The sequence below is a fragment of the Varroa destructor genome, unplaced genomic scaffold, assembly GCF_002443255.2.
Source record: "Varroa destructor unplaced genomic scaffold, Vdes_3.0 BEIS01000003.1, whole genome shotgun sequence".
NCBI classification, from domain to species: Eukaryota; Metazoa; Arthropoda; class Arachnida; order Mesostigmata; family Varroidae; genus Varroa; species Varroa destructor.
Genome location: NW_019211456.1, coordinates 58,494,506 through 58,502,440, shown reverse-complemented (window position 1 = coordinate 58,502,440; position 7,935 = coordinate 58,494,506). Strand labels below are relative to the sequence as shown.

The 7,935-nt window shown below is 37.5% G+C and overlaps 1 long non-coding RNA gene across 1 annotated transcript; it reads right to left on the bottom strand.

The window, feature by feature from the left end:
- Nucleotides 1-899: 899 nt before the first annotated feature.
- LOC111247550 (uncharacterized) lies at nucleotides 900-6,336 on the bottom strand. Its single transcript, XR_002672156.2, has 3 exons — nucleotides 5,838-6,336; nucleotides 4,918-5,037; nucleotides 900-1,473 (listed from the first exon to the last, which is right to left on the bottom strand). It is a non-coding gene; the product is annotated as an uncharacterized LOC111247550 (long non-coding RNA).
- Between the last annotated feature and the right edge of the window lie 1,599 nt (nucleotides 6,337-7,935).

The following is a 7,935-nucleotide window of genomic DNA, read 5'->3' as shown; positions in this document are numbered from 1 at the left end:
TAATAGACGATCGGAGTGGCTATAAATACGGTGAATGATGCTTGAGAATCATAAAACGGTCGATAAGGATCTGTACATAATCCAATTGCATCGAGCAAATAAGGCGCTCTAACAGAGATGACTCTATGGACGAGATAAAGTCGTTTTCTTCTACGATAATGCCAGTCCGCACATGGCAAGGGTCGTGAAGGCCACCCTGCGAGAGACATAGTACGTGGTTCCTCTGCACACACCATATTCCCAGGCTTTGCGCCTGTGGTTATCGCGTTTTCCGGTGACAAATGATAACTAGTAGCCTCAACATCTGGCTGGACAGATTTTTCAACAGCAGAATTTCTAGTGGAAACAATAAATAATTCGGTTGACTAATGGTACAAGGTCGTGACGAGTGACGGTGAATACGTGGTATGAGTTAATTTGTTGTCAGAACTCAACTAAAATAGGGAAAAGAAAAAAGCAAGCTTACTTGTTTTCCTTCACCTAATGGTGGAAGCGGTATAGTTCTACTGTAGATCCTACAGTGCAGCCATTTAGCCCAAATGGGTTGCATCTTTATTACCCTACCCGGAAAGGCGCGACCGACGTTTTGCACAAGAAATCTCGTTAAAGGTAACGGATTTATTGATTCAATTACTGTTCTACTTCGGCTTCATTGACTATTCCAATATTCTAAATGTAGAACTTCATCAACCTTAGTATGAAATGTCCCCAACGCAACGTCAATAGCTATTAAATAAAATAAAACTAGTAGAGCGATTTCTACACGTTTTCTAATAAATTTTCATGATCTTTAATAGCTTAGTCATTTTAATCAGTTATGAAATTTATACGAGCTACTCCAAAAATCTGCACCCAACTCAGGCCTTGGGAAGATAGCACTTAGAGGATGACTGCCTAGCAGGACTATGCCTAGACTATCAGTTTTATCGTGCCTTGGCGATACAACAGAAGTAATACTTCGATAGTTCCTTTCGAAGCTGCAAAAATAACATTGGAATCCATGCAAGAAACCATACAACCGCGCCGGCTAAATTTGTCCACGGAAAACACTTCGATTCATGGCGGATATTATATGGCTGCTTATGCATATTGCGTTAAGGCTGATTACGATCCAAGCCGATATAGATTCGAGCTAGATTTTTTAGATTTGTCGCATTGCTCGTTTCCTGAAGGCTCACTTCATTGAAGGATGTCATTATGGCAATCGAATTAACTGAGAGCGTTCGTTTGTGAATCTAAAACAGTTAGGAAACAATTTTCTATTTTCTAAAATTTCAAACAAATATTTCTCTATCTAATTTCAAGGTCAAGGTAAATATTTTTTATTTGAGTTTTGGTGAAGTTGAAGAGATCATTCCGCTATTTTCTAGGTCACTACTGCTAGGAGCTGATGAGGGTTAGTTGATAATCTTCTTCTGTGATTCAAGGCCTGACCCAACAGAAACCACAAATGGCTGGAATCATCTTAAATACCTGAAAAGGTAAAAGTGTGATTTTCGCGATAGAACACTATCTTGTGATGTTTCAAGAGTTTGCCGAAAAATGTATCAGTAAACTCAGAGAAAGATTTGAGAATACTATAGTCTAGCTTTTTCTTAAGGAATCGGTTGATACTTTGTCACGCAAGAGCCTACCACTGAATATACAAAAAGTTTAGACCAGCTGCTAAGGATTTTATTCTTCGAATCGAAGACATTATATATACGTTGAATAAAAGCAAGTTGGCCATCTATAAGCTACGAATTAAAACATACTAAGCTTGTTTTTTTTTTTTTGCATTTTTACTTGAGTCCTTCTAGGTGAAGCTTAACCGACATGAATATAGATGTTTTTGTTGTAATATATTTAAAAATTATAGGTGATAAGTATTTAGGTAATAATAGCCGTTCAGAACAGTTAAACAGATTTTACTATAAAAAAAAAAAAAATTACGATCGTAGAGATCATTAAATTTCTTGTTTTTCATAACCAACTCTTTCCATGCTGTTAAAGGCCTATGTAGAAGTATCCAATTATAGGCTAACGAGTGTAATTGGACGACTGCAGGTAACAGTACGATTTCGCAGCGCTGTTTTTTTTGCGAGCAAAAATCTAACCAATTTGATTTCCTGAGAAACAGTACTTACAGGCGGTATCCTCAATTCAATCAAAAGGCGGTAAATTCGAGGCATTTGAGTTAAAGTTCTAGAAATCAATGAACGCTGGCCTTGTATATATATTATAGGTAGATAAAACGTTATATACATTGGTTTTAGCGTTGAAATAATGTTCAGGTCTAGAGTGGCTCAGGAATTACATTCTATCAAGCAGCATCATCGATCCATTGTATATAGCAATAAAAGGTATGTTGTAGACAACGCAACGGTAACACATTTGCCTACTAAAGTTAGGGACACGTGGTTAGAGACTAGATGTAGGCACATTTCGTGTTGTACTAGAAGTCGGCCGTCCGAGAGAGCCCGAAATATTTATTTTAATACACTAATATACCTGCTGTGTACGACAGATCATCGTTTCAACGACTTCCTATCCTAATGAGAAAATGTCTAAATTTTAAGTGCCCCTAAAGGCAGCTCACAGTTTACAGCTTCTGTTCGACAAGAAAGTTTTTCTCGAAAATTCTTCACAGTGGCAGTCCGCGTACTAGGGAAGGTCAAACGTTTCGTCCATAAAAGATCACCACTCAGCTGATTGTTGCCGAGCTTCGAATGTTCTTCGCCAAATAATACTAGCTTAATAGGAATAAAGGAACTAGCAACGAAAAGGAACAGCGACTCTTAAGAAAGATGCTAAAAGGATCTTATCTATAGTTCTGACAGCGTCGGCCAGCGCGGCAAATTTAATTCTAAGCCACTTCGGGCTGGCTTACTGAATACGATTTAAATCACTCTTCTATTGTTTGATGCCTTCGATTCTCTCAGTATTGTACGAAATTTCGTTTAAGCCGATGTAGCTGTTTCATGGATACTTCATAGTATACGACTAAGAGTAACAAACAATGTTTATAATTATAAGTTTGTTAAAATTAAAGCGATCAGCTAGGAAATAGGAGAAGTGGTCGATCGATTTGTTTCTCATTTTTAACGGCCGGACCCCTCATAATGCCCCTTAATATGTATTGATTCTTCGACTAAAGAAATACGTTTTATTTAAGGCGTGCCGTAAGTTTATCCTCTTATTATTTTTTTGAAAGTGTGGTCATCATCACGCATTGGCTCACCTGATGAATTAGCTGCACGCGGATATAAAATTTTATGATTGAGTTAATACCTCACCCAGACTCTTGGATACGTTTGGTGCTTTGTTGTTACTATTAAGTCATTCACACTGTGTAAAGAAAAAATTCTTTGCTATAGAATTTTTTAATAAAGTATCGTTAAGGGTATTGGCATAAAACCATCCTAACGTCAATAACGTTTTGCCACTGACCTATTGCTGTTGTACTGCTATTCTTTTTTAGGTAACGTATTATACTTTATTCTAACGTATGTATGACAAATAAATTTCGTATCTCAACTATGGTAAAAAAACAAAAACAAAAATACGGTATTTCAAACTAATTGCACCAGTCGCTTTGCTAGACTCTGTTGTTGAGTCTTGAGGAGGCAAGTAATGAAAATCAAAATAATCCATTTTTCAAGAACATGATGATATAATAAAGTGTCTTTTCCATACACGCTTCACAATTAAGGTCAGATGTAGGTATAATAAGCGCTACTTCTTATGACGTTTTTCCAACCTACAGCTGAATTGTTTCTGTTAGCTAGATAGCTAGCTACTAGATATCTAGGCCCAGGATAGCGACGGGAGCTAGTTATTGCAATGTTAGCTGTTGCGTGCGGAAACGGGGTCCAACAAATTAAGGGCGTATCCGAGCGTAACCGGGATGAATTAGCGCGTTAGAATAGGGCATGCATGAGCCTTAAATAATCGACAAAAACCTCATGACATATTAGTTGAATATTAGCCGCTGATCTATTTACTTACATCGCCTTCATACAGCTCAGGTAAGTAAGCAGAGGACGCAAAAGCCCGTCGTCACATGACAGGCTTTTAAGGAAGTTAGGAAGATGATTCTTGAAAATTACTAAAGCAGGACAAACTTTATTTCTAGATAACAGAGAAATAATAATTTCGACATAACAATTGATGCGAATTAAGAAAAATATTCAGGTCAAAAGCATTTCTCGTAAATATCTGGCCCTCGCGGCTTTTTTTCTACACGAGTAAAGGTATAAATTATCGCATGGAACATTAAGTGCAGCTCGGCTTCATGTTCCTGTAAGATATTTAAAGCTCGACTTTTCTAACATGCCTGAATTTATACGCCGCGTGCCATCTACATATAGGGGAACGTGTGTTACTTCTGAGCGTTTGCAAGAGCTTTATCCAGAAATAACCTTCTGAGGAAAACTACCGCCTAAAACTATCGTATGATAAACTTCCCTGTAGGCGACGGGCTTATAGTGAACGGAGGGGCAACCTAGGTCGACCTACAAAAGTCAACAAAGCAAAAGTAACAACTTCTAAGATCGGAATTTTCATACACTTGGAGCAAATAAATAAACGCAGTTTACGTTATACAGATCACAGAATGAAACAGGGGAACATTTGTGTGAACTTGATCATCTACGTCTTTCCGCGTTTTAAACAGTTATTGCACGCACATCTTTACAAGGTCCAATATGAGCTTCGTTAAGTAAGCGACTTAGTGCTTAAATTGATGCATTATATCACCTTCTTTAGGTACTTATCAAAATTTGACTGCAATGCTGGATTTATAATAACTAGTTCAAAAGATATATATTGGATTGTGTCGAAATGGAATGTAACGATGTTTACGATAATCAAACCTATCTTGATAAAAAGGCTTTTATGCCTGAAAATAGATGCATTATTCGGTTAGCCTGGACTTACCATTCTTCATAATACGCAGACGCAGACGCAGACGCAGTCTAATCAACGATGCCGTGTGTATTTAGTACTGAACAATTATGATTCCTGTAAAAACTATCTTCATTTTTCGTACCAGCTTATCTGGAAAATAATTTACAAAAATCTGGCTTCCAGCGCGTTGATAAGCTTCAAATATTTACAAAAAGACATGTCTCTATTTGAAATCGAAGTTACAATCAATATAATTGATGAAACATTTATCGATATTTGCGTGTAAGCTAATGGTTTACCCTTCAGAACGCATATTTTAATAAAAATACAGTACAAGATATATTAAAGAAACATGGCTTCCTAACCTAGCTTCACATTGGCAGAAATTCTTATGAAGAGGCTCTAGGAAAAGTTCTGATGCAGATTGCTCCGTTCCTCCTAGAAATGTAAAAATGCTGAATTATTGTTTACATCTCCGGAAGGGAGCGTCCAACTTAAAGTAATAAAGATTCATATTAGCAAAGCTGGCACAATAAAAGTTGCCGCTCGAACGGCAGTCAGCCTGTCGCAGGACGCCGTTGGAAAAATAGTAATCATTACTGATAAATGGGAACCAGTGGAAAAGAGTAAAAAGGAACAGTACCAACAACAACAACAACAACCCTGCCGTACTTCACGTTTCTCATCAGCGACTTACGCTCAAAAACCAATTAGGGAAACCGCTCCATGCGGATGATTTTGTACGCTGAAAATCACATACTGTGCACAAAATGCGCATTTCGCTTCCTAGTAGTTGCCGTTGGCAGTTTCGAAAACCTGTCGACCTTCGTATCAATAAGGCTAAGGCCGAAGCAACGCAGTTCAGAAAAAAGAGGTAGTTTACTGGCAAGCATTGGTTCGTTTAATTTGAAATGAAAAAAAGCTTAAAACAGTAAAACTGATCTACGTACCCGAACAAGTGATATGAGATCTCGTATAGAGCACATCAGACAGGTACCAGAAAGGAAATGCTGCATCAATCACCGTTCACTGAAACCTTTTGTGTTGGCCGTTTACTTTGAAGACAGCACTATGTGTCAGCTACGGAACTCGGATCATCTTGAAAAAGGAGGGTACCCCAAACGAAATGACGAGTAATAAAGCTGATCCTAAAACTGGCATTTAAGCACTACGCAGCAACACTATTTATTAGTCATTATCTCTTTGCTAGTTGAAGATACCTGAGAAGCGTTTGATCTTCCTACGAAAAGCGTAGCATACTGCAACTTCATGGACAGAAAAAAGATCAAAAGTGCGAAAGTAGATCTGTTGGTATCTACGACGCCAGCAGGGACCGATCACGGTTGAAAACGTACTAACAAAAATTATCATTGCCATTTATAGATTTCGTTATCTGATGTACGAGACGGAACGATACTATAGACTAGATTAGAGTCACGGTGACGTGTTTGGAAAATTACTGCAGATATCGCTATTTTGGAATCAGTAAGTTATAAGAAAAACAATCACTAGCAAGAACATTCTACGAAAGAATTAATACTATGGCATTCCATACGTACATACATACTTAAAAAAAAAAAGGGCCCTTCTCTAAGATTAGTAGTGACGCATATAGTTTTCTAGGAGATAAATACTGGGTCTCAAATACTGGTTAAATAATGGGTCTCAAATGTTTTTGAATTAGGTGCATTGCGTTGGCCAGTATCTGCGAGGGCACAATTGTCTATATGGGGTAGTTGCTTCACAACGAAAACGTACGATGTAGATCACACTTCCAGTTATTTCTAGAAATTTTCGCACAGTATGAACGCTTGCCCAAAATATTCTCTGCTTTATCAACCATAAGTGCACAATAATAAATATCTACATATTTAACTATGATAAAAGACAAACTTATTGTTATCACCTATCTGCAGTGAAAATCAATTACGATCTATGTGATCATACAGTGCAGGAATCGAAATTTATTTTTTTCATTATTGATGCACTATCGTCAATGATGATCGCTTAAAATTGACGTCGGGTTTACACCTGATGATGAAATGATTTACAAACACAAATTTCTACTTATTATACTGTCGTCTATAGCTCACTCAAAAGCTATCGCGAACTTCCGATAATGGTATCTTCTGACGTATAGCCTGGCAAGCAACTCGGTGATTTTTGAAACAGACCCCGTTCCTTCAAATGGGCTAACAAGACTCCACGCTTGAGGCTATGTATATGCAGCAGGACCCCATTGATACGACCATTTATAACGATAAAAAGGAACAAACTAAACCACTAATAGTTTCTAATATACAGTATATTGTCTATGCGTCTATTTGTTCAGTCAGGAAAAACGATCATACGCTTAAAAGTTGAATGTTTTATTGTTTCCTATATGATAATAGATAGTGTATGCGATTTCTTAATAAAGCTAAAATAGAAAACGTGTTGTGTCGCTCAAACAAACGTGACTCGTGAATGCATTTGTTAAATAGTCGTGCACTGACGACACAACAACCAACGGAACAGGCTTAAGGATAAGGGTGCTGCCTCATTCAATGGAACAAAAATAAATGCTGGTACAAACAACGCAACTAGCAGGACAGAACCATTGCCCATCCAAATGGATTACCTCTACTCCTAATTTTGCAGGTACTCGTATTGGCCCTAACTGCATCACCGTTTCCAACAGCCCGAAAAGAATGTATCATAAACAAATGGGCTTTATGCCCACGGAATAGTAGACAGCCATTTAGAGGATGTTCAGCTAATATTTCATCGTATGTCGAAGATATACCGATTTGTAGTAGTTATTTACCTTACGTTATTTCTAGTTTAAAAAAAAGAACCAAGTATCGCAAGTTCACTGTTCACTGCAAAAGCAAAGGACATGAATTCTAGCTTTCCTCTGTCCTCTATAATTTCACCGTTAGCGGAGAATGATTTGATAGGCGCGTCATTTTCGATATCCGAAGAAAAATTCTTTGATTTTTTTGCTATGGAAAGAAACTATGACAGACGAAACACTTTTTGTCTTATCAGCGAAATAGTTTATATACT